This window comes from Macrotis lagotis, chromosome 1, assembly GCF_037893015.1.
Source record: "Macrotis lagotis isolate mMagLag1 chromosome 1, bilby.v1.9.chrom.fasta, whole genome shotgun sequence".
Classification (NCBI taxonomy): domain Eukaryota; kingdom Metazoa; phylum Chordata; class Mammalia; order Peramelemorphia; family Peramelidae; genus Macrotis; species Macrotis lagotis.
This window is the reverse complement of record NC_133658.1, coordinates 16,392,688-16,419,663: the sequence shown is the minus strand read 5'-3', so window position 1 is coordinate 16,419,663 and position 26,976 is coordinate 16,392,688. Positions and strand designations below refer to the sequence as shown.

At 38.3% G+C, this 26,976-nt stretch overlaps 1 long non-coding RNA gene across 1 annotated transcript in view; it reads left to right on the top strand.

The window, feature by feature from the left end:
• The first annotated feature begins 1,259 nt into the window (after positions 1-1,259).
• The window catches only part of LOC141512725 (uncharacterized), a 33,044-nt gene continuing 7,327 nt past the window's right edge, over positions 1,260-26,976 (top strand). Inside the window, exons 1-2 of the long non-coding RNA XR_012475586.1 lie at positions 1,260-1,423; positions 3,601-3,720. This is a non-coding gene — a long non-coding RNA (uncharacterized LOC141512725). The remainder of the gene's footprint in view (positions 1,424-3,600; positions 3,721-26,976) is intronic.

The window sequence follows — 26,976 nt, the reverse complement described above, 5'->3', positions numbered from 1 at the left end:
CAGTGCTCTATCCACAGAACTACCTACCTGCCCTGACAGCAATCTCTTGGAGAAGACAGGAGGGGCTTAAAGTCTAGGGGCATATAGAGAAGTTGACTTTGGCCAGAAGATGCTATTCTCCATAATATACCTTAGTGAACTAACATCTGGAGGATTGTGTTCAATTCTAAGTGCCAGAGTCTTGAAAATTTGTCATTGATAAAATGGAAATCACCCAAAGTGGGAGACCAGGATGAAAGAAGTTTAATTTATGTTAGATAAAGATCACTTATTCCTCATAAATCACTGCCATGTCATGGTAGAGGGAATGAAAGAAAATGAGTTATGCCGTAAAGGTCACCTGAGATAAATTGGTAATAGTGGAGAGTTCTGACAAAAGATGACCCACTGGAGAAGGAAATGGCAAACCACTCCAATATCTTTGACAAGAAAACCCCAAGGACAGTATGAAAATGTTACAAGATGACACCAGAAGATGAGTCCCATAGGTTTGAAGGTGAGAAATATCAACAGTCTTGGACAGGCAGTTGATAGCACTCTTATGTCAGAAAGGGAAGAATTAAGAAGATTCTTGATGAGAGTGAAAGAGGAGGATGTAAAAGTTTGACTCGAAGCTTAACATAAAAAAAATCCTCAACAAAACCTCCCCAAAGCTAAGATCTTGACAACTGGTTCCATCACTTCCTGGCAACTGGAAGGAGTCAAATTTTATATTCTTAGGCTCAAAGATCACAGCAGACAGTGACTACAACCATGAAATGAAAAGATACTTGCTCCTTGGAAGGAACACTATGGCAAATCGGGGCAGCATACTAAAAAGCAGAAACATCACCTTGCCAGCAAAGGTCCTTATGATCAAAGTTTTGCTTTTTATAGGGGCAGTGGATGATATGAGAGTTGAAAATTGACACTTTTGAATTGTGTTGCTAGAGAATTCTTTTAAGAGTCCCTTGGATAGAAAAGAGATCGAATCAGATAATACTTAAAAAAATTAGTTCAGGTTATTCATTGGAAGGCTAAAAGCTGAAGCTAAAGTTTAAATACCTTGTCTACCCAATGAGAAGACAGGGTTCATTGGAAAAGATTCTGATGTTAGGAGAGGGCAAAGGAGAGGGGAGGATAGAGAATGAGATGGATGATGTCATGGAAACAATGAACATGAACTTGGATAGACTTTGAGAGGTAGTTGAGGATAGGAGGACTTGGCATATTATGATCCATGATGTCACAAAGAATCATACATGACTGAGTGACTGAATCAACCACTATCACAAGGACAACCACCACCACTCTACAACTAAGAAAAGGTTCAAGGAAAAAGGGGTCTGATAACTCTCTCTAGTTATATGAAGAGCTATGATATGGAGGGTAATAGATTTGTTCTATTTGACTTCTGAGAACAGAATGGGGAGCAAAATTGCAGGTAAGAAAATTTAAAGTTAGTATAAGGAAGACCTTGCTTAAATGAGAGCTATCTATTACTAGAATGAACTTCATTTTGGGAGGAACTAAGTTCCCCTTTTGGGGAGGTCATTAGGTAGAGACTGGTGAACCATGTCTTGACTATTGGACATGAGATTTCTTTTTGAATATAGATTAGAAAAAAATTGTAATTTCCAACTCTAAAATACTGTCATTTTGATTTTCTAAAATAATCCACAAGTGATCCCTAAATGATCCCACTGGGCAGAATGGTCTTCTTATCAGTCACGCAATTTTTGCCAAATATTGTGTTTACTTATGGATGCTGCATTTTAAGAAGGAGATTGATAAGCTGAGAAGGACTCCAAGGAGGTTATAGCTGTCCCTTGTGTCTGGAATTCCTTTCTTTCTCACATTCATCACTTGGAATACCTAGTTTGCTTCTAGGCTCAGGTCAAATACCATAATCTACATGAATGAATGAATGAATGAGTAAAAGAACTCCATGTTTTCAAGTACTCATCATGTTCCAGGCACTAGACTACATAATTTGTAATGCAAACCAAAAAAAAAATAAAATAAAAGCAAGATATTCTCTGCTTTGCAGGCGTTCATTCTATTTAGGGTAGCAAACAGGGCAGATGGCAATGCATTTTCTGGAGTATCATTTCCATCAGTAAAAGCATAACATTTTCTTTGGTTGAACCATTTTACAGGCCTAAAGACTTAGGTGGTGAGAACATTCTTTTCTAAGTCTTTAGTAGCTTTGGCTGTTAAGGATTCAGAGCATAGTACAAGTAATAGCTTGATAAGGTTAACTCCCTAGGTGATGACTGTGTGTATTTAGGATTAAGAGGGATTAGTAGTTTATTGTTATTTCCACCAGGGTCTCAGGAGTGCTAGTGGTTGAAGTAGTTTTTGGTGGCATGGTTTGCCTCGCACATGTAAACTCCTTTGCAATGACTCATTCCTTCAACATCTAAAACCTCCTCCGGCCTTGATGTTTTTTATAAAGGTTAAGTAGGTCATCATTTACCTCAATTCTTACGTGGTCTTTAATTTTTGAATGGGCATTGCTTCAAAAAACAGACCTGGGAAAGTCCTTGGTTTAAAAAGGGTAATGTGTCATCTGCTACAGTGGGGTCATTGCCAGTCAGTTTGACCTATGCCTTGCTGCTGTCTCTGGAGAAAAGAGTGAGGCTGATGACTTTGCACATCTCTGCCTTACTTAAATAAATTCACTTGCATGTCAAAACATCAGTCTTGATGTGATTGGTCCTCTTTGAGAAAGGACAATCTACAATGCACCATTAATGCCTCATTCTCCAAATCACCTTTTATAACATCTATTTTCCATATGCCTACCCATATATATGTTTCCATCCTTATTTAGAATGTTAGCTCCTTGAAGGCAGAGTTCATTTTGAACTTGGTCTGTGCCTGCCCAACATCTAAGGACAGTAGTTGGCACAACTAGAGTGGTTCAATAGATAGGGCACCAGCTCGAGCTAGAAGAACCTGAGTTCAAATCCAGCCTCAGGCACTAGCTAGCTATGTGAACTTGGGCCAGTCACTAACCCCAGATTGTGTCTCTTCCAGGGTCACCTCCAGTAGTTCTGATCCATGTCTGGTCACTGGACCCAAATAACACTAGAGGAGAAAGTGAGACTGGCGACTTAGCATAATACTCCTTCACTGATATCTACCTGCTTGTCATCGGCATCACCTCCGTGATATTATGATCTTTGAGAATGAAGGACAAATGACCTGGCATGTAAAGGATGCTTAATAAATATTTCTCAATTGACTTATTAATCAGGGTAATTTTAGTTAAAAAAAACTTTATTAATTCCTTGCAAAACTCCAGGCATTGCCCTAAGCCATGGAGGCACATATTTCATATAAGAACAGTTTGTCTATTCCTCTTCTCTTTTTCCAAACCTTATCCAAACATCTTTTGTGCTCTAAATTTCTATGGTAATTTTCCTATCTGTGGCCTCTGAATTTCAATGCAGGAAGTCCCTTATAGATCTTAAGAAAATACCCACAAGCAAGTGATCCCTTACAAATTCAATTTTATCATAGATACCTTGTGTGGTAAAGAGAGAGATTTTAAGTTAGTTACTGGCTGTTTGTTGTTCAGGTAATCAGTAAACATTTAAAAATGCCTTGTTCTAGATCCGTGCAATGGGGGAGACAAGGAAAAAGCAAAAAAGAAAAAGAAAACAACTCGTTTTTGAGGGTTCCTGCATCAAGGACCTTACATCTTAATGAAGGAGAAAAGTTATAAACAAAAAGGTACATGCAAAACTTGGACAGATGAAAGTACCTGCAAGTCAATGGAGTTCATGATTGAGCCTTGGGAAGGCAACCTAACACCCATTCCTTCAAACAATCATCTTTGGAACTGAGTGGATGGACAGTTGAAACAATTGCTAATCAAATGGAGTTTACCTTCTACTTGGGGAAAATACACTTGTGCATCTATTATGATATAAATGGAACATGGATATATGAACAAATAAAAATGCATACATGGGGGTGGCTAGGTGGTGCAGTGGATAGAGCACCAGCCCCGGAGTCAGGAGTACCTGAGTCCAAATCTGGCCTCAGACACTTAATAATGACCTAGCCGTGTGGCCTTTGGCAAGCCACTTAACCCCATTGCCTTGCAAACAAACCAAAACTTAAAAAAATGCATACATGGTAGTCAAATGTCTTACTTATTTCTAAGTCAAAGATCCATAGTTATGAGACCACTCCTGATGAATATTGAAAGCTTTTCTGTCTCCACATCTAAGTGGATTGCTAACAACTTGACCCCCAGTCACCTCTCCTGCAAGCTCATACAAGAAATGGGTGATGACAGTAGTACATAATTCTTCCATTGTCCTCAGGGCCTCTAACTAGATAGGGCTATTCCTTTTCCTTTAGTTTTGCCAATCAAGTGATTTTATATCTGCTGAGAGATGGAAAGTATTTCTAGACGGCAGCGTGGTATAGTATGCTGAATATTAGTTTTGGAGACAGGAAAATCTGGGTTCAGGTTCTTTCCATCATGCTAATTAGCATTAATGATAGCTGTCTGACCCATCCAAGTTGCTAAACAGCTTAGATGTGGTCATTTGCATTAAACATTTTGCAGACTTTGCAGCTATAGATGATGGCACATTATCATTAGTAGTTTTTTTCACAAAATACTTGGAGACCCTCCTTGATCTCATTCAGTTAAGATGATTATTTGTCCAGGCAAGGTAACACTCCTCAGTCAGCTCAGAGATTCTGGAAAATCTTTGGTGGATTTTGTAGATTTGGTAATTCCCCTGAACAATGTAGTTTACCACTCCTAGATGCCTATTCCCCCTTCCTCCCATTTGACTCTCATCTATTCTTCCCGCAATTCCACCATGTGTTGTCTATACAACAAATTGAAGGCCTTATTTGGTTTCTCCTGCTATCAAAAGGATATCAATGAGTACCTTTAGCTGGCCATGTGTCACCTATTGCTCTTGCCACATGACCAACCCTACTTCTCATTGTATAATTTCTTGATAATATCTTTTCTCTTCCTCTTTCGAATTTCCTGTTTTACATTGAAGTCTGCTGGTTCCCACTACCACATGAATTCTTATTGTCTTCTATGTGACATTCACAGTGAATTTTTAAAATACAGCTGTGTTCTATGGCTTGCTGCCATATGAGACTCTTTTTGAAGGTTATTATTGAGAAGATCTTTGCTTTCATAAGAAGCTTGCAGGTGTTAAAGGAGCTTTGAAATTTCCTGAATCCAATCCAGGTCTCTCTCTTTCTCTTGTTCAACTCTGGGCCTAATGTGTTGTACGTCTGTCCAATGCATCTCACAAATACATACTGATGGGGGGCAGCTAGGTGTCCAGTGGATAGAGCACCGGTCCTGGATTCAGGAGGACCTGAGTTCAAATCTGCCCTTAGACACTTAATAATTACTTAGCTGTGAGACCTTGGGCAAGTCAATTAACCCAATTTGCCTTGCAAAAACCCCAAACAACAACAACAAAACAGCAAAAAAATCCATCTTGATGGACTAGATCTATAGGGTGTTCATCCAAATGCAAGTTGAAATCTGTTCAAGGGACATTCTTAATCCATTTGGCCTTTCCATTGTGGATGATGAGATCAAACATATTTGAGTATTTTTGAATCTCTTCCAGAAAAGACTCTATGCTTTTCTGGAACTAGATGCAATCAGTACAATAACACCCCCTCTCCACCCCCAGTCCCCCACCTCATACCCAAATGGTAACATCATGAGGACTTCATCATTTACACAGAAACTCTCTTCAAATTTTTCCATTTCTTTACAGTGTCTACTCTTTTGAATGGTGAATAATTGTGGTCATGAAACATCTCTCTGAATTATGCCTTATCAGACTTTAATCATCACAAGGTCACAGGGTCATTGAGCATAATAATTTTTTTCGTGCCATCTCCCAAGGAACCTTGGAGGATTTTGATAGAGAGCTGGAACAAACTTGTTGTATAAGAGCCTACAATATAAACTTTTTTCCCTCTACTGGCTCAAGTGCCATTCTTTAATCAACTAACAATGAATATAATATCTTAGAGTCTCTATATCTTTCAGACAATTGTTAAATGGTAAAGATGGATTCTTTTTTAAAAATACTTATTATGAAAGCCTCCTTTTCCATTCTAATACCTTCACCTCAGATGCTTTCCACATGGACAAAGACAATGCTTGCATTTTTATATAGACGAAATAGTAAAAAATGGAGAACTTTAGTTATCAATGGTTTCAATCATTTTTCAAGGTCTAAGATTCTTCCATGTTTTTCCTAATTCAATTACTTTGTTTATATTTCCCCCAATGCCCTTAGAATGAATTGTCTCCAGCAATGTGAAGCCTTTAGCCTCTAACACACACACACACACACACACACACACACACACACACACACACACACACACACACACACACACACACACACAAAGTCTAATTTATTGTCTTTCCCTATCTTTGTTTTCTTTAGTGTCTCTCCTTAAGCATGTGCAGGACTATCACATCACATTTCCAAGTGTGGTACTTCCATTGTTTTTGATGGAGAAAATAGTTTATTATAAGTAGTGTTACAAATCCCTTCCCCTTTTCTTCTACTTACTGTTACCTTTGCATTTTCATCTTTCTGTGCCCTTGGGATAACATTGCTGAGTTTGAGATCTTGCCAAACTTCATTTAAACTGATTTCACCCTCCACTGCTTCCCTCTGATTTATGAAATGATATTATCCATCACTGTCCATCATCTTTCTTTGTCTGGCTTTACAAATTAGATTATATTTGAACCTTTAGTCACCTTTGACAGCCTTCTCTCTCCGTTTGGTAAATGCTTCAGATGGTTGCTGATCAAGTGATTTTTGAGATCTTTTGGTCTTCTTGGTATTTTGATTCCTTTACACAGATTAAAACTTTGACACTGTGGTTTAGTGGATTAAAAACTGATCCTATGTGGCACAGTGGATAAAGCACCGGCCCTGGAGTCAGGAGTTACCTGAGTTCAAACCCAGCCTCAGACACTTAATAATTACCTGGCTGTGTGGCCTTGGGCAAGCCACCTAACCCCATTTGCCTTGCAAAAAAAAAAAACTGATCCTAGAACCAGGAAAACCTAGGTTCAAATCTAACCTCTGGCAAATATTGAATATACAATCTTTGGCAAATTGCTTAATTTCTCAGTGTTGGAAGCAACTCTCCAAGATAACAAGTTATTCCAAAGAAAATTGACCTGCATTGAGACGGGGAGTTTATTCACCTATTCACCTTGGAATTTTCGATACCATTGAAAACATAGATCCATTCTCCATCTGAAAGTTTCAGGATAAAATTATTATAAATGGTATTAATGTCATCTATCTATCTATCTGCCTCAATCTCATTCACTTCCTTTTTGATAGCTGAATGGTTATGCAAATAGTTGAAGATCAGGTTGCTTCCAATTGTTCATTATAGTTATACATAGTCTGGAAAGAGGGATTGATGCTAGATCACGACAGGCCTTGAATCAATAAACGAATCCAATAAGCATTTATTATTGCTGTTGCCAAGTTGTTTGCAGTAATGTCAGACTCTTCATGACTCCACTTGAATCTGGAATTTTGCCCTTTTTTTCTCATTTTATAGATGAGGAAACTGAGGAAAACTGGGGTTAGGTGACTTGTCTAGAGTCACACAGATGCCAAGTGCCTGAGGCCAAATTTGAACTCATCTTTCTGCCTCCAGGACAGTTACTCTATCTACTCTGCTATAAACTAAAAGATACAGAAGACTATTTCTACCTCACAATTTAATCTTAAATGCCAAAATAATGAATCTCCATCACTTCCTGAAAACAATAAGGAGTCATTGAATATTCTTGAGCAGGGGTCTGGCATGGATAGATCTTGCATTGATTATATAGCTATATTTGGCAGCTATCTAGAGGGTAGATTAGGGAAGAGAGAAACTGGAGGTAGGGAAACAAGTCAGGAAATTGTTGTAATAGTCTAGGTCTAAAGGGATGAGCGTCTCTGTGTACCAGGGATAGTTGTATGATTAGAATGAAGCAGACAGATATAAGAAACATTGCTATAGATTAGAAAGCATTCAGCAACTCTTAATATGGAGTTTGAGGGAGATTCCAGAATACTTTCTAGGTTGAGCATCTGCAGCAAGGGCCCCTCCTTCTTTACATTTAGTCAGATTCTGGTTACGGTGAAAATCTACCTGCCTTTTCTAGTTGTACAAGAATACTTTTAGGCAGTAGCCAAAGAGCTTGATATAAAAGTGTGACATGTATGGCTCAGGAAGACTGGGGTTTAAAGTCCATCTCTTACTTTGGCTGTATATATCATAACCCTTCCGAGCTCCATTTTCTTCATTAGAAAAATGAGAATGGACATTAATAGTTGTGGTAACAATAAAATGAAAGGCTGACTCTCTTCTTTTGAGACTCAGGTATATTATAAGCACCTTGAAAACTTTAAAGATCTCTATAAAGCTCAATTATTGCTATAAAGGACAGCTGCTGAGCTTCTTCTCCATGAGGAAAAAAGCCCATAGCAAATCAGGTCCTGAAATAAACTAGAAAACCACAGTTTAGTAGTTGTGTACCTCTAGACTGAGCATTAAAGAAACTCAACACAACCCAATCTCTGCCCTTAACTCACTGTGTAGGTCTTATCTCTTATTTTCCATGGAATCCCAGTTTCCCTTTTTGATAAGGATTTATATTAAATCCCTTATAAGAATATACTATGAATCTTAAGTCCCCTGTGAGATTTATCTCACTTGGGTACCGTCGAAAGAAGAGATGCCCTCAGATTCCTAGATAACAAAATATGGGAATAAGAAGATAATTGTAATAACAGTAATAAACAGCAATATTTAACTTATATATTGAACTTTGGGGTTTCAAAAATACTTTGTGTATAGCAATTCAATGAATTGGTTCCTTGTAAGCATATCTGGAGTCTTAGCTTTAGTTCTGAGCCCCACTATTTTGAAAGATCATTAATAAACTGGAGAGAATCCAAAGGAGAGATACCAGCATAGTTGAGAATCTTGAATTTGTATAAAATGATGCTCAGCTGAGAGTTTAGCTTGGAAAAGAGAAAACTCAGGAAGGACCGAATAGATGTCTATAAATTTCAATCGAATGAGAGAATGATGCTACTTTGTTAGATTTCTGAAGTCAGACCAAGGAGCAATGGGGGAAATTGCAAAAAACAAAGGTTAATTAGGAATGAGAACAGGAAAAACTCAGGAATGAGAGCTGACCTCCAGGGGAATGAGCTGCTTTGGGGATGGTGAGTTTCTCCTCCCAGGAGGTTTGTGGGTGAAGGCTGAATAAAAGTCTTCTACCTATGCTTTTGAAGGGATTCTGGTCATGGTGGGAGTTTGCCTAGTTGGCCTCTGAGATCATTGCCAACTCCAAAATTCTGTGATGAATGCTTACTGAGAGACAGCTTGAATTCTTTTCAGTGGAAACCAGAAGAATCTAGGCCTTAATGGGCTTTGAGTTTAAGAAGGGCCTCCCAAGGACTTTTAATAGGCTCTTTTACCACTGGTGATTAATTGCAGCCCTAATGAATTTTCTGGCACAATTTATCACCCTGGTGAGGTAGACACCAGAGCCTCCTGAGCCTCAGGGAAGCTAGGATGCTCGAGAAGACTGAGTCTTCCCTCCTGCTGAGTCACCAATTTCTGGAGGCATGAATCCTCCACAGTTAATCTTCCTTGTTTGCACTTACTCCTATTTCTTTCTAGGATGTCTCAGATCCTGTGGTTTGGGGCCACCTTATTTGGAAGGATGGGGCCAGACCAAAGACAATAGGAGATTCCTTTCTGAAGATCATGCCAAATGTCAGAGGAAACCTCATCTGTCTACATGATAGAATCATGGATGGAGGATAGGGAGGGACCTCAGAGATCAGCTAGTTCCAGGTCCTCATTTAGAGAGGAGGACACTGAAGTAAAGAGACATTAAATGACTTGCTCAAGGTGACTCAGTGGCAGAGCTGAAATGTGAACATTTACATCATCTCACTCCAAGCTCAGCATACTTTCACCAAGAGGGTGTCTTCTTGCATATAATTCACAGAAACACTTGGTAGGATTCCATTTGCCAGCTTGTTAAATAGGTTTCTGAACTTTGTTCTTAACCTTGGAACAAGCTCTGAGTCTTTTTGTCCAAAGTTTTAGCATGCAAAAATAAGTTGAATTAGGAAGTGCAAAGCTTTCTCCATTTAACCCTTAAATAGATATAGTGGAAAGTGCCAGTCTTTCCTAGTGAGAAGCGGGGAGGGAAGCAAAGATTTTACCATATAAATATTGTAAAGTGTGCCAGACATTGTGTTAGTTGCTGTTACAAATAGCAACACAACAGTCCTGCAAAGTAGATATCTTTAATATTCCCATTTTACAAGTGAAGAAACTGAGGAGGGACTAGGTAAAGAGACTTGCCCAGGGTCACACAGCTAGTATATATCTGAGACCAGATTTGAACCCAAGTCTTCTTGATTTCAGGTCCATTGTCCTATCCGATACGCCACCACCACTATTCCAACCTTCAATATTGTATTTACAAGCTAATGAGTGATTTGTTTCATAGATTCACATCTCTCATGATTAGTACCTGTGTGACCCTAGGAAAGTGATTTACCTTTTCTGGGCCTCTCTTTTTCTTTATGTGTACAAGAAGGGATGGAATTAAGAAAAGATCTGGAGAGCACAGTTTCTTAATAGGAATGGAACTCCAGAGGCTATTTAATCCAACTTCTTCAATTTCAAAATATGAACACTGTGATGTTGTGATTTACAGAAAAAATCAAGGAGGATTCAAACCCAAGTCTTTTGCTTTCAGTCTTTTCGTTGGGTGGGGTTTCTTCTTACCATCATATCTTTCTTCTTAGATTACTTACAATTCCTTACTTCTTTTTTTAAATGATATTTATTTTTCCATTTAAAATGTGAAACCTTTTCAACATTCATCCACATGCATATGCATATTTTAAGTAACTACAAACTTCTGATCCAAGGTATTAATTATTTTATGAGTTCAGGGTCTACTCATCACAACATAACACCAGTTTTGTTTTCTTTTCACCAAGGCTCAAATTTCCCTTAAGAACAGAATAATAGCATCATTAGAAGAATATTAATTATGATTAATGAATGACTTGGTATAATCTTTTGCATGTTGCACTAATGTGAGTAAGGAAGTTGGGGTTCAAATCTTGCCTCTAACTTTTATTGGTAGAGTATTCCTGGACAAATCACATGATATCCCTGAACCTCAGTTTCCTCATCTGTAAAAGATGCATTAAAATACTTGTAGAATTCATGAAGTTGGTTGAAGGTTTAATGAGATACCGTCACACAGCATGATACAGTAAAAAACATAACCAAAAAAACTTGGGATTTGGAGCCAGAGAACCTATTTGCTAATGGTTATTTATTACCTATGTTGTCCACAACCAAGGCTGTTGTTTACTAACTCTGTGACCCGGCCAGAGTCACTTACTCATTCCTGGTCCTTACTTTCACCATCTGTAACATCTGGATGGTCATCCCCATAGTAGGGACCTTCAGGGTTGTTAGAAATATCTTATGGGATGAGGTACCCACAATTCTTTGTACATGTTGTTGGATATAAGTTTGAGCCATTGTTATTTCTCTGCACGTCTCTCAGGCCTAAATGCTTAATAAATGTCTTTGGCAACCTCAAGGTCTGAACTGGCAGCAAGGGATAGAGTAGGAGGAGCTGCCATTCTCTTATCTGTGCCAGAAAATCAGGCCGATTAAATGCTTTACAAAGCACAGAGGCAGCCTTCTAAATGATGCATTTTCACAGGAGCAGTCATCACTTTTTTTCTGTTTCACTTTGTTTTCTCCTGCCAAGCTGGATGCCGCCTGTGACTTTAGATGGTCCTGGAAACTGTGGGTTACTCCTTGTTCAGCATTCCTAAATAAAAAAACTCAGAGTTCAGAGTCATGCACACTTAGGGATGGAGAGGGAGTGTAACAAAAAAAGGAACATCATCAAAAGGAAGACTGGAAAACAAGGCTGGGGTTTACTAACTTGTTTGAAGGCATGCCAAGATTCAGAGAAATTTGAGTTGGAAGGGCTGATTGTAGAAATATGAGCAGGATGGAATATTAGAAATCTTCTGATCCAACAGATGAGGAAACTGAGGCTGTGAGCTAACGTTATTTGACCAAAGTCATCCAACAAATTCATGTCAGATTTTGTACTAGAACATGGTTCTCTTGGTTCCCAGTCTATGTCCTTTCCCAATGACCAGTGATCTAGCCCAGTCCTGATTATGAAATATGGTTCATTTCTGTGCTTGAAAAACTCCATGGATTGGGAACTCGGTATTTTTAGAGTAAATTCATATGTTTTTTACACCTTTAATAGAAATATTTTTCTTGTGTTGAACCATAATCTGTAGGGTGTGCACATAACTTTTATTTAATAAATTACTCATTCTGTTAATTTATTCAACTCCTATTTTGCACTATACATTGTGAAAAGATAGCAAAGATGAAACAATTTCTTCTCTGTAGGATTTAGGATTCTAAGAATGGACACACACATATACACACAAGTATATATAGGATAAATAAAAAGAGAATAAATATAACTATGAGATGGTTCTATAAATCCCATTGTTAAGTCTTTCCAAATGACTTAGCTAAGACATTGACATTTATGAAAACTTCTTATTGGAAAAAATTATTTCTATAAATAGTATTACTTTCTCTGTTACAGGCTTCATTTCACAAAAATATGGGAAACCAAGATAGAATTATAAAAATAAGACCATTCTCCAATTAATAAATGATCAAAGGATATGAAAAAGTAATTTTCAGAAGAGGAAATCAAAATTCTTTATAGCCACATGAAAAAAGATGCTCTAAATCATTACTGATCAGAGAAAGGTAAATTAAAGCAACTTTAAGATACCACCTCACACCCACCCGATTAGTTAACTTACCAGAAAAGTAAATTGACAAAGACTGGAGGGGATATGAAAAATTGGAACACCAAGCACTGTTGGTGGAGTCGTGAACTAATCCAACTATTCTGGAGAACAATTTAGAATTATGCCCAAAAGATTATAAAATTATGTAGAGCCTCCAACTCAGCAATATCACTATTAGGGATGCATACCAAATAGATTTATAAAAAGAAAGGAAAGTAGGGGCAGCGAGGTGGCACAGTGGATAGAGTACCGGCCCTGGAATCAGGAGTACCTGAGTTCAAATCCAGCCTCAGACACTTAATAATTACCTAGCTGTGTAGCCTTGGGCAAGCCACTTTACCCCATTTGCCTTGCAAAAAAAACCCCCTAAAAAATAAAATAAAAAGGGAGGAAAGCACCTATATAGTACATGAATATTTAGAACAGCCTTTTTTTTTCACGATGGTAAAGAATTGGAAATTAATTGGATTGGGCAATGGCATAACAAGTTGTGGTATATGAATGTAATGGAATACTAATAAGAAATGTCCAGGGCTCTTGTCTACTGGAGTAGATTTATATGAATTGATGGGAAGTGAAGTAAGTGGAACTAGAAGAACATTATACACAGTAGCAGCATCATTAGAAGGACGATTATTTGTGAAAGACTTAGCTATGATGATGAAGAAAGGGATCCAAGGCAATTCCAAAGGCCTCATGATGAAAAATGCTATCCACCTCTAGAGAGTAAACTGATAAAATCTGAGTACAGAATGTATTTTTTTGTATGACTTCACATATATCATTATATATAAAATTGCCTTCTCAAGGAGGACAGAAGGAAGTGAAGGAGAGAATTTGGAAACCAACCAAAAAGAGATTGTTAAATTTTTGCATGTATTTGGGAAATGTCTAATAAAATAAATAAAAATAATTAAAAATAAATAAATAGTGTTTCTTTTAGAGATACCAAAGATGAAAGAGAGGGAGAGAGAAAGAGAGAGAGAGAGACAGAAACAGAGAGACAGACAGAGAGAGAGAGAGAGAGAGAGAGAGAGAGAGAGAGAGAGACAGCAAGACAGAGAAAGAGGCAGAGAGAGCCAGAAAGACAAAGGCAAAGAAAGAGAAAGGAGAGCGAGGAAGGAGAAACAGAAATTTCCACCTTTTATACTTCCCCTTCATTCTGTTCCTATCCAAATTTTTGTTTATTCATCTAAACACAAAACACTGAAAAAATTATTTCCAATGATGATTTAATCAGAAAATCAAGTTAATTCTATGTGATATGATGGAAAGTACACGGGCCTTACAGTTAGGAGTTGGAACTTGAAATGGGTTCTAATCCTTGGCTCAGACTTTCTTTGTTCTAATAAAGTATGACATTGAAATTCTTGGATTCTCAGTTTTCCCATCTGTATGCTGAGCTGAAAATACCATCCACTTTTGACTGTCAGTGGATCAATGTCTGGAGGCAAACCCTCCAATTAATTATATCTAAATCTTTATCTTCCTCTTGCTCATCTTAAATGATTTTCATCCATGTCTTCCCAAATCTTATACTTAGAAAGCCAACCCATGCTCTGGAAGCCTTTACTTCTCTGTGAAGCACTCAGCACAATATCTGTACATTTTGTTGTGTTGTTTCAATCATGTTCAATTCTCTCTGACCCCCCCCCCCCCTTTAGGGGTTTCCTTGAAAAAGATGCTGGAGATTTTGCCTATTCCTTCTCCAGCTCAATTGACAGATAACAAGAATAGTTAAATGACTTGCCCAGGGTCACTCAGCTAGTAAGTGTCAGCCCTTCTAGCCAACAAGCCAGCCAAATGACCCTATTAGGTACTTAATGGGTAGCTGTTCCTTTTCCTCTTCTGGGTCTGTGGGCCCTTGTTCAACCCTTGGCCTGTTTAACCCATCTCTATTTTGCTACTCTTCCTATATGACCAACCAATCTATGGTTTTTGGATTGTGTATTTCCTGAATGAAATCTTTCACACCACATCCATTCCTACAATATAATACAGTAAACATTTAGTAAAGCTTTACTATGGGCCAGGCACTGTACTAAGACCCGGGGACACAAAGAAAATTGGAAAAACTCTTCCTGTCTGCAAGGAGCTGACAATAAAATCAGGGAAGATAATATATATGAGGAACTGGAAAGGGAAGGTCTTCCACGAGGTGCAGAGTCAGTTTTCTATGAGGCTCACTCAAACAAACAAACAAATAAATGAATAAATAAAAAATGAATGAATAAATGAATAAATAAATAATAGATAGATAAATGGTACTATTTTTGGAGATGAGAGAGAGAGAGAAAATGTGGAAACCAAGACAGAGACTAAGTCAGAGACACATAGAGATACAGGGAGACAGAGACATGAACATACTTAGAGACAAAGAAACAGAAGACACACAGAGAGTGACAGAGAAAGGAACACAGGGAGAAAAAGAACCTGAGAAACAGAGCTGCAGATGGAAGTTCCGATCCCAGTCCTTCCTAAAGAAAGGCTTAGTGATCCACCTCCAGGTCTCCAATCAGAGAAGAGAGAAGCTGAAGGAGTTGGGAAGGTGGTGAGTATTCAGAGTTGAGTTAAGTGTGATTATGAGAAGCGGATAATCAGCTCGTCCTGGGTACGGCATCATGTTTGGCAAAGCTATAGATGGAGAGGAGCAGACTTTTGGGCTGTGGTTGAGCAAGTCAGTCTCCTGATGTCACTAGTTCTCTAGATGGTCAGTGTGGACATGGGTTGAAATCCTATGTCTGATGTTTCTGAGCTGTGTGGTCCTCAGCAAGTCACCCATCCTCTCTGGGTCTCAGGTGCCTCATCTTAAAGCTCCCATTGCCTATACTAGAAGCTTCACCTAGTAGTCATATGGATTGGCCAAGATAATTTTCAGAAATTAAATGAAATCCTAAATAATTCATAGGATTGTCATATCTTAGCACTATTGATGTGTTTTTAGTCCAGTAGTTAAACTTCTATTGACTTGGGGGTCACCCACAAGTTGGATTCTTAGATGATTATAGTGATCCATGGTTTAATAGCCCTAAAATACTGTTGACAGAATGTTGGTGTCAAAAAGACAGATTTTTGTCAATCAGACAGCAACTTGGAATCATGGGAAGAGATCTCCAAGTGTTCACATGCAATTTTGCCTGCCCTCTTCACCCCAGACAGCTTGGGGCTTTCATTCTTCATTCTGTTTCTGAAATGTCTGTTCCAATGGACAAACCCAATCCAAGTTCATAACCTAGTTTGTTCAGGTCCCAATGAAGCAATGATTACCTTTGCTGAGTATCCACTTCCCTTAGAGGTAGCTAGGCAGTGCTGTGCATAGAGTCCTGGGCCTGGGGGCAGGAAGCTGGGGTTTAGTTAGCTGTTCACTTGACTACAGGTCCAAGGCTCTATTCACTAAGCCTGGAGTCCAGGAGATGAGTGCATATCCAGACTCAGCCTGGATAAGACTAGCTGTATGACCCTGAGCAAGTCATTTAACCTCCGCCTGCCTCAGTTTCTTCAACTGAAACAAGGCATAATTGTAATGCTCACCTTATAGAGTTGTTTTGAGAATCAAAAGAAGTAATATTGCCGTTGGTTTTTTCTTGGGTTCGATTCTGCCTCCTGATGAATTGCAACTCAAATTTGGGAATTCAGGTTTTGGAAAGAAGACAGAAATTTATTAAAGGAAGTTACTACAACACATTAAGAGAGTGATAGAAAAGTTAAAAAGAGTTTAAAGTGAAGACCACATGGATTGCAGATTGAATTGGTCAGGCCAGCTGACCAGGGTTCAACAGGAGGCTGAAAAGTAAAAAGAGAGCTAGCCCCTTCCTCAATTTCCTTAAATTCTCTCCCAGAGTCCATGGGAGGGGGTGATGATCTGGTATATCTGCTGCCTACTTGAGTTCAGTTCTGCCTATGAGGAATCATTATTCAGACTGGGGAAAGTAAGGGTAAAAATAAAAAAAAATTATTATAAAGGTTACAAGACATAGGAAAGGCTAGGGGGAGAGAGAGAGAGACAGATAGACAGACAGACAGACAGAGAAAGACAGAGAGAGAGAGAGAGAGAGAGAGAGAGAGAGAGAGAGAGAGAGAGAGACAGAGAGAGAGAGAGACAGAGAGAGAGAGAGAGCTAAAAGAAGAGCCAAGCAGTGTTGGGCCACAGGTTGTTAGAGAAGACCGTGGCCCTGAGCTGGATGTCTTGCTTCTCATCCAGAGGGCAAAAGGTGAACTCCCTTTCTCTTACTAGACCCAGAATTAGGTAGAGGGTAAAGCCTAAGGAGATCAGGATACACAGTTTACATTAAACAATGAATCAATGGTACATCAAGAATTGAGGGGGGCAGGGTGTCATCTCCACCCAAGCAGCTTTTAAGATTACAGTTTTTTTCTGTTACAATCATATTTCTTTACTTGGAGTCAATTTACATCTCCACACAATTTTCTTTGTTACATTCACAATTCTCTTCATCTTTCCTCTGCATCACTGGGAGTGACCCAAGTCCCACTTTGGAGATTTTGCCTTTTGGGGTGGGGTCTCTTTTGGGTGCTCTTGGGTGTTTCCAGCGCCTACTCCCTGGCTGCCCCAGCAGAAGACATGAAATCTAAATCAGGTTGAAGGTGAGGCCCTTAGGTGTAGCCTAAATTAGATGTTAAAGGAAGAAGGAAGATTCCCTTAACAAAGCAAACAAAAGATTTACAAAGTTTTTCTCCAAGTGTTCTATCATCTCCATGCCCACATTTCTCTGCATCCGTAATGTGTAAGGTGCCTGACCCACAGTAGTTACTCTAGAAATACTTGCTCTCCTTTCTCTCTTCTGCAACCTTTGTTACGTCTTGAGGAATATTGATAATTTAGGGGATCATTGGATTCAAAGTCACTTCCAAGTTGTGTGGTTAGATGATTTCTATTATTTGGACCCCAGAAGTTATCCAGTTTAGCAGCTATAATAATAATGATAATAATTGTCCTTCAATATCAAAGAAAATCATGCCATCCAAGTGACCAGTGGGAAGACTTGTGCAATTATATTTATTATACTGATGGGCATGCTGGGCAAGGCATCCTGTTCACTTGTTTTTTCCAGAACCATTCCATTCAATGGAATGATTAATAGGAAAGAAAGCTATTGGCCATGATTTGGATGCTGCATGAATCACTTGGCCTTAATTTATAGGCAAGGAAACTGAGGAATGGTGAGTTGAAATGAATTACTCAAAATAACACAAGTAGAATTTCTGGTTGTTCTGTTCTCTTGTCTGTTTATTTGTTATTCTCTTTCCAATTGTATCAATAAATGTTCTTCTGATGATCTGACTCGCCCCAAATGTTCTTCTGATGGACAAAATCCTGTCTTTTTGTTTTTTTGTTTTTTATTTTTTATTTTTATTTTTTTGGTGAGGCAAAAGGTAAAAATGACTTGCCAAGGTCCCACAGTAAGGGTCTAAGGTCGAATTTGAACTCAGGTCCCTTGACTGCAAGGCCAGTGCTCTATACACCACTAGGAGACTTAGTTACCCTGAAACCTGTCCTTTTGACATCAACTTTCTCCCAGTGGTGTTCTAGGTTTATAAATCTTGGATCACCACAAATCACCTAAGAATCCAACTTTGAGGAGGCTCCTTTCCCCTTCCATAGCTCTTTGCATTGCTGCAAGGGAATACTTGTCTTCCATCCTCCTACATGGCTTTTTTTGAAAAGCAAATAGAACTTTGTCAAGAAAACACTATATAGATGTGAACTATTATTATCATTCCAAACTAAAGTGATTGTTAAACTGCAAAGAGGGTTTTTAAATCGCATATATTTAAATCTTTCCTTGATATATATCAAGGATCTGTGGTTTCATCCTTGTGTATGTACACTCCCTCTGCTAGCTGCATGACAATGCCTTTAGAACTTTTAAGAAAGCCATAATTGAAATGGCTAAAAAAGAAATCTATCTCCCTATAGCCAACCTGGTGAGGAATCTCTCTGCCCTTAGCTACATTGGTCTTTGAATAACCAATATACAATCCATCCCCATGCTTGGGGTAGAGAGTTTCCAGTGTGGTAGGAGCTAGTGGTACTCAAACCTCTAAAGATTCAAGTCACAGAAACATTGTCATAATTCTCACCTTTAGATTGGGAGCCCTTTGAGTTTAGGGACCTTGTTTCTTTTGGTCTTTTTTTGTTGTTTTTTGTTTTTTTTTTGCATCTAAAATTTCTTTTAGATTTTTTTTTCGATTTTCAGTGTTTAGAACAGTTTTCCACCTCAAATAGGTGCTTCCTACATCCTTGTCAACTTAAATTGACTTCCATTCTATAGAAAAGACTTCAGTAAGGTATCTACAGATTTTCCCATAATATTTCAATTTTGAAAAAAAATTATATTTCCTTCTCCCCTTGTTAGGTAGCTGTCATTCTAGAAGCAACCTTCAAGTCAATGCCATATGCTACCTCATGCCTGCCCTCTCTTTCTTAATGACTTCATTCTTACCTGCCAGTCAGCAAACATTTTTGAAAAAATAGTTAGACCTAGAACACTAAGTTCTGGGAATGCTGCATAAAAAGGGAAAAATTGTATTTATGCTCAAGTATCTCACATTTTTTAAAAATAGAAATATTTTATTTGTTTTCCAATTATATGCCATAGTAGTTTCTACCTATCATTTTTTGCAATGTTTTGAATTTTACAATTTTTTTCCCTTACCCTTCCTTTCCTCTCCTCACCCCCTCACAGAAGGTAGTCTGATAATCTTTACATTGTTTCCATGCTATACATTGATCCAAATTGATTGTGTTGAGAGAAAAATCATATCTTTGAGGAAAAATAAAATATAAGAGATAGCAAAATTAAGTAGTGCATAAGACAACTTTTTTTTTTAAATCAAAGGTAATTGGTCTTTGTTTAAACTCCACAGTTCTTTCTCACACATGCTCTAAAATTGTCCCTGATTATTTCACTGATGGAATGAGCTCCATTCAGGTTGATCATCATTCCCAATATTATTATTAGAGTATACAATGTTCTTCTGGTTCTGCTCATCTCACTCCCATCCCTCCTGGTTTCCTAATAGAACAATAGTGTTCCATGACATACTTATATTGCAATTTGTTCAGTCATTCCACAATTAATGGATAGTCTCTTGATTTCCAATTCTTGGCCACCACAAATAGGGCGGCTATGAATATTTTTGCACAGGTGATGTTTTTATCCTTTTTTATGATCTCTTCAGGGTATAGACCCAATAGTGGTATTGCTGGATCCAAGGGGATGCACATTTTCATTGCTCTTTGAGCATAATTCCAAATTACTCTCCAGAAAGGTTGGATGAGTTCACAGCTCCAGCAACAATGCATTAGTGTCCCAGATTTCCCACATCCCTCCCAACCATAAGTATCTCACATTCTAAGCAGAGAAGGTAACATGTCATTACATGCAAGAAATATATGATGTCAATGGAAAGTAGTCAAAGAGGGGAAAGCACTGGCCTGTGTGAACCCCCTTTTCCAGTTTCTCCTAGAAGTAGAGTTCAGCTGATAGAGTCCTCATCATACACTTCCCCTACCACTGGATCCTTCCAGGTATTATCATATTACCCCTCTTCAAATGACTTTGTACTTAGTAAGATGTACACACATGTTATGCTGTAGGAATTAAGAATCTCTGAGACTATGGGTTGCTTCCTTTTTTGTCTTTGCTTTCCCAATCCTTAATGAGATACCTTGAATGTGGCAGATGCTCAATACTATTTGCTGAGTTAAATTGAATTTCACAGCTTTAACATTTCCAGATCATTTATTTTATTCTACCCTTTACCTTTAATTTTATCCTGGGGGGGGGTGATATGATGCGCCCAGATACTCTTGATGTTGGATCCCATTTTGCTGATACTCTTTATTGGAAATGTCTGTTGGATACTGAAACTCTGCTCACTATCCCCTTCCAGTCTCCCTGTAGGACTTTGCATTAAACATGGCTACATGGCAAAGGAGGAGTACAATGTAAAGAAGCCGATAGAGATCTTGGATAAATTATGAAAGAGACAGCTGGGATTTCAATTTTAACCAATTAAGGAACTGATTCAATCTAGTGGCATTGACGGAATTTATGTTCTTCTGACTGAGTTTTGAAGATTTCAGGGTCACCACCCCAATTGAAGGGGATATCAGCAGGACTGTACACTGCTCTATGGTCTACCTTTTTATTATGATATTTTTCTCATGACTGATACTTCTGTGAATCATAGCCTCCTCCCATCCCAGGCACCTCAAGAAAACTCACAATGCAATCAGTCTAAACGTCAATGAAAAGTTACCTCCTTGGGTTTATCAGCTGGTTGATGTAGGTTGACAATAATGATTAAGCCAGAAGAAGACATCATCAAGGCCATAAGTGATCAGAGGTGAAGTTGGACTGGTTAAGTAGGAACAGCAAAGGGAAAGAAATGTTTAGATTATGCCCTGCAATCTGGGCAACAACAAAAGAATTGGAGGAAAAAATCAAGCCCATGAAATAACTCTTCTATGTGGTAGCCATAGAAAGTCATAGGCAGAGATGACATAGGTTAAAGAGGCATGGATGGGTGGCATGCCTTTATCACCAATATCTTCCCCATTTAAGCAATCAGTAAGCATTTATGAAGAGTCACTGGTGACAAAAAGTCACAAATGAAATTGTTCCCACTCACCAGAAACATATTCTAATAGAGATCACTTGTCAGTACATAAATACAAAGCACCCTGAGAGCTACTTCATTGTCATCATCTCCTTCTGAGAAGGAAATGGAAGCTTTCCATTCACTGGGTTATAGCTTACCAAGTGTGGTATATGATGGTGATGAAATACTATTGTGCTATATGAAATGATGAGTAGGATCCTTGCAGAAAACCTTAGAAAGACTTGCATGAACTGATGCAAAATGAAATGAGACACTTAAAGGGTGTGTTATTTTGGCCAGTCTTGCATGCATCTCCCCCTGCCCCCAAATGATGAGAGCAGAACCAGAAAAATGTACATAATAGCAGCAAGAGAATATGATGAACAATTGGTATTCCACAGTGGATCTACTCCAGGGACAGGATGCTTTTTGGGATCTACTTCTCAAACTATAATTCCTAACTGCCTTGTGATGGGCATACCTTTAATACTTCACCTTTTGACAGCTATATTCTGAAGCTCATCTCTCTATTGGTGCAACATTATTGGGTTAGTCATTCCCCTCCCAGACATAATTCAACATGAGGTGGGTAGCAGAGAGAAATGTCCTTCCCATCCTTCAGTCATTCAAAAGAGACCCCTCCCACAGCTATCTTTCTTTTCTGCTTCCAGAGATTTCATTTTTTAAGAGCATTTGCTCATGAAAAACATGATAGAGTTTATGCTCTTCTGACTGAGTTTTGAAGATGTCTATGATGTTTATAATTTCAGCAAGCTGAGTGAGGACATTTTTCCTACCTTCTGAAGAAAAAAAGAAATATAAACAATTTCTTTTTACTTTTATTGACACTAACCAATTAAGAGATACCACCTTCAAAAGGTAAAATCAAGGCGTTCCAAAGTCAGAAAGAAGTGAACACTCTCATTTTCTCTTTTACCTTCCCTTTAAATCTCATTATTAGATCCAATTGGGAGGAAGAACACAATTGATCCAAACTTTCCTTATTTCGTGATGGCTGGGGGTGGCCATGGAGATGTGAATTTCTAAGGTCCTTCTCTGGTTGTGGGGTGTCTCTGAAGAGAGAAATTCAGTTACTTCTCTTTCCCTCCTCCCTATTGATTCCTTTTCAGGGACTTGATCAGAGGTGTCTTTCCACTTAGCTTCTGCAACTGGGATTCTTAACCTTTACTTTTGCAATCTGATGAAATCCATGGGTTCTTTCTCAGAATAATGTTTTAAAATGCAAAAGAAAAAAAAAACACTTGTCAAGACTTCTTTAATTCTCTGTTCCACTTTTGCACACACCATTATATTTTCTCTAATTAGTACCAGTCAAATGATACCCTTGGTAGATGTTTTTTTTCTGATCCTGTTCATGATTCTGCTCTGGAAAAATCAATAGTCCCCAAGGAAGTCAGGTTCTGAAGGATCTCGTTTTTTACCAAAAAATAATTACTGGATAAGTTTCATTTCACCAAATTAAAATATACAAGCACACATAGAAATCTTTGTACCCATGTATGTATGTATTTATATATATTAAAAATGATAGGTAGGATTTATTAAAACATACACAAAGAACTCTAAAAAATCTTTGTACTATTTTGAACTAATAAAGCACAAATCTTTTTGGAACAATTTTCATATCATGTGTATACATGTATGCATGTACATGTGTACATTTACATATATGTACACACATACACTTGCTTTGCAAAATTACTGTGAGGATCATGTGAGACAAAATTGCAAAATACTTAGCACAATGTCTGGCAAATAGTAAACAGTATATAATTTAATTATCATCACAGGATGGATACATATGTATGCATGTGCATGCACGTAAACATATGTGTATACACATTATTTTATAGATAAGGAAACTAAGGCAAAGAAAGATGAATTTTCCAGGTTCACATAGCTAGTAAGTATCTGAGATGCAATTGCACTTTGGTCTTTCTGATTTCAGACCCAGTTCTCTATCCACTATGACATATGCAAATACATAATGCAGTCCACTGATTTCATATATATATATATGTATATATATATAATTTATATATTATACATATAAATAATACACAACACATATATTTATACAGGCACATATGTGTAAACATTCAATCACAATGTAAATTCATACATGTATATACAGAAACACATGATAACACACATGTGTATGATATATAGCCACATTTAGCATCATCCTATATATACATGTTCACATATGTATGCTTACTTATAATCTTAAGTGTATATGTTTGCCTATAATATCATCCTATGATGCACATGGAATATGTATGATTATACACATGTATGTGCATAGATGCATGCATGCATTCTTGGGGCATTTTGCCTGGACTTTCATTAGTGCAGGACAATCTCCGGGGGGGGGGGGATCCAAATTGTTTGAGGATTATTTGAAAGACCTGAGGCTGCTTCTCCTGAAGCAGAGAAGGATTATTTGGGACATCATCATCATCATCATCATCATCATCATCATTATCCTCACTAAGTTGATATAGCACCTACTATTTGTTCATTCACTATGCTATGTGCTATAAATTATTATCTCATAGTGCTATGAGGAAACTGAGGCAAACTGAGGTGATGTGAATTGCCTAGGACTACATAGCTAGCAAGTGTTTGAGGCTGGTTTTGAACTCAGGTTTTCCTGACTCTATTCAGTTCACCTCCTAGATTGTCTTTAAGCATTTGAAGGAGTCTCTTGGGGAATGAAGATGATTGGATATGTCCTGTTTGACAGCAGAGGGTGGCCACTGAAGGAATGAGTAAAAATTGAAGAGAGACAAATCTAGTCTTGATTTCAGGAGACCCCCCCCCTCAGTAATTAGAACTGTCCATGGTGGCATTCGTGGGGTGAAGATTTCCTTCTCTTTGAATGTCTTCAACCAAAGGATCCTTTTTCAGATAGATTATAAGGGATCTCCTTGTCATCCAGGTTGAATAATACGGTTACTAAACTCCTTTCTAATTCCATGATTCCCTAATATTTTTAGAAGGGCAGTTAAGTGGTGCAGTGGATAGAACATTAGTCTTAGATTCATGAGGATGGGAGTTCGAATTCTGCCTCAGACCCTAACGAGCTGTGTGACCTTGGACAAGTCACTTAATCCTGATTGCCTCACAACCAGGACCATCTTCAGTCTTCCTGATTCAAGTCTGGCCACTGGACCCAGATGGCTCTGGAGGAGAAAGTGAGGTTGGTGACTTATCCCCACCCCCACTCAAAACCCAATTCACATGCCTGTCATGGTATCACCTCCCTGATGTCATGATCTTCTTCAAACATGAAGGGCAAAACACATTTTTACTATAATTCTTTTAGAGGCACTAAAGGAGCTGCTGAATTTTCTTCAGCAGGGGAATGGCATCTTTAGATCACAGTTGGCTGCCCTCAAGTCAGTTTTCTCCTTTTCCTTATTCTCTTACTCTGTTCTACCCCCAGGCTTGGGAGGCTGTTAGGGGGTGATCCCAAATCTGGGTCCCTATGGAAAGAACTAAAATATCTTTCTAACTCCCATGTAGTGAATCCCAAAATGTTCTGTTGCCTCTTTCTGTTTTTCTTAAACCTTAGCCTCCACTTTTTTCTGATCTGCAGATTATTTCTCTTGTTTTCACCTGGGGGAACCAATTTCTTCTGCAGCTAAAGAATCTCAGAGTGTGGAAGAGGGGTGATCCTTCTGAGGTTCTGATCCTTAATTTTCTCTATTGAATATTCTTCCTACTGATTCTATGGGCTAGTGGCTACTGACTGGTATATGAAAGAAACTTAAAAAATGCTTATTGCCTTGGTACTAGTTTTCAAAGAACCCTCAGGTCTTTCTTTTTACCAAGGTCCACTAGCCACCTTCTCTTGATATGTCAAGGATTTTCCCAATCTAACCCATTTTCCACTCAGTTAATAATGTGATTTTCCAAAAATACATTTCTGACCATGTTGCTCCCCTCACTCAATAAACTCTAGTATCTACCTCTAGAATCAAATGTAAACTCTATTTGGTATTTAAAACCCCAGCATATAGCATAGCTCTTAGTACATAATAGATATGTAATGAATTTATTTTGATTTATTACAGAGACTAAGGGTGGTTCAGAATGGTGTCCATCAGATAGATTTATCTTGCAGGGCTTTATCATTGCAGACTCTCTGGATTTTGAGAAGACAGAGAGATAAAAGAATAAGTCCTTGCTGATTCTGATTAGGGGAGATAGACATGCAGTGAAAGCAAAGAATAATAAATGGTTTGAGTCAGAGGAATTGTTGGGTCAGATATCAGAAATCTGAGAAAGACCAAATAAGTCATAGTACTTTGGGATCATAGATTTGGAACTGGAAGAAACCTTCACATCAATTGAGTCCAGAGAGTAGCCAGCTTTAAGGAGTCATTTAATTAGTCCCAGGCTAGTCATGAATTGCTCCATCACTGAATCACCATATTCTATAAATAATGAAATAATGACTCATTAATTATGATACACCTAGAGGTGATTTTGGAAGGGATTTCACCATGGGAGAAAATGACTCTCAGGACCAAGAGAGACGAGAAGTCTGAGAAAGTCATGTGTTTCAGTATTTTGTATTTCAAATGTAAATTCATTCTTCCTAGGAACCTTATGGAATTTCAGGGGGGGGGAAGTTTAGTTTACTTCTCATGGGAGGAGTGAGAAGGGGCAGGGAAAGGGAAATAATTATGTGAGGATGCTGTACACCTCAGTTTTCCCAGATGTACACATTCTAGGAATACCTGATTCCATTCACTCTCATATTTTTCAGTCATCTCCTACATTGTCTAAACAGTCATATTTTCCAGGAAGCATGCTGAAATCTTTGGAGATCTGAACCTGAGCTCCTATGCCACTCTCAGATGGCTTGGGGGATAAAGAATTGACAATCCACTGATTCATGTATGGCCTCAGATTGCCTCTGTTTTCACACATTCATCCAAACCAAACATTTAATCCCCAAATACATACACGGATATATCTTTCCTCAGTAGCACTAAGGGGCCAGCCTCTAATGAGGCGCTGTGCCAATGACCAACATCAGAAAATTCCCTGACACTCATTTATGGCCAGGGGACATACTTTATCATTACTTTGGGCAAGTAGTTTCTTTGCCTCGAAATACAACTGCCATTTTTTACATCGGATGACCCAAGTCTCATTGAAATGAAGGTCCTTATTCAAGTAGAACTGTCCATCTTCATGGCATATCTTCCTCTTGCGTTTCCTCTATCAATGCCCACTTGACTGGACATTGGACTGGTAGGGGGATTATTAGAGGGTAATGCCCATTCTCCTCCCAGTCATGGAGGCAAGCCAAAAGGTCTGGGAGTATCTAGTACTGTTTTTCATAGGCCCCCATGTATTGGGTTCTCCCCTA